The sequence below is a fragment of the Triticum dicoccoides genome, chromosome 2A, assembly GCF_002162155.2.
Source record: "Triticum dicoccoides isolate Atlit2015 ecotype Zavitan chromosome 2A, WEW_v2.0, whole genome shotgun sequence".
NCBI lineage: Eukaryota > Viridiplantae > Streptophyta > Magnoliopsida > Poales > Poaceae > Triticum > Triticum dicoccoides.
The window spans coordinates 757203334-757204106 of NC_041382.1; positions in this window are offsets into that span (position 1 = coordinate 757203334).

A 773-nucleotide genomic window follows, 5' to 3' on the forward strand; every position below is an offset into this window, starting at 1 on the left:
GGGTCTGTATCACACTTTAACTACCATCCGTAGGTGTAAGATTTTGGTTGTATTTGTGGCGGCCGATCACACCGTTGCCATGTGCTATCTATTGCCTAGGTGGCGCTGTGGTGGATAATACAACCACGACATTCTCCGTGACACCGATGATGGGGTATGTCCACGTCTTCAAAATCCCCGTGGACTCGATTGAACTTGCCTAGTTTTTTCTTTTGAAAAAGAAAAACTTACCTTGCTCAAAACGGGACAACACCCAAAATACCCACCCATGTGTCAAATCGTATTACGAAATTACAGAAGCAAATAGAGTGAGAGTTTACTAGCAAAAACAAAGTACTGTAATAAAGTACGACTCCTCCACCATCGTTCTGAGTTGGTACGGCAGACTTGTAGGTCCATTTTGCATCTATCATTTTTACAGGAAAAAAAAGATGATCACTCCTCTCACTGGTTATTATGAACCATAGAAAAGGCTAAGAGGGTGTTTGTTTTCATGGACTTATTGGCTTAGGGACTTAAAAAAGTCCCTATAAGTCTCATCTAAACCAAACAGGAGGGACTTATAGGGACTTAAAGTGGGCATTTGAGACTTATGAAATAAGACTCTCAAGGAGGGACTTATAGGGACTTATAGTTGTAATATGGTCTTGTAGGGACTTATAAGTCTTAGGAACCAAACAGGTAGGGACTTTTTAGGGACTTGGGACTTATAAGTTGGGACTAAAAAAAGTCATAGGACTTATCAACCAAACAGGGCCTAAAGCTCATCATAA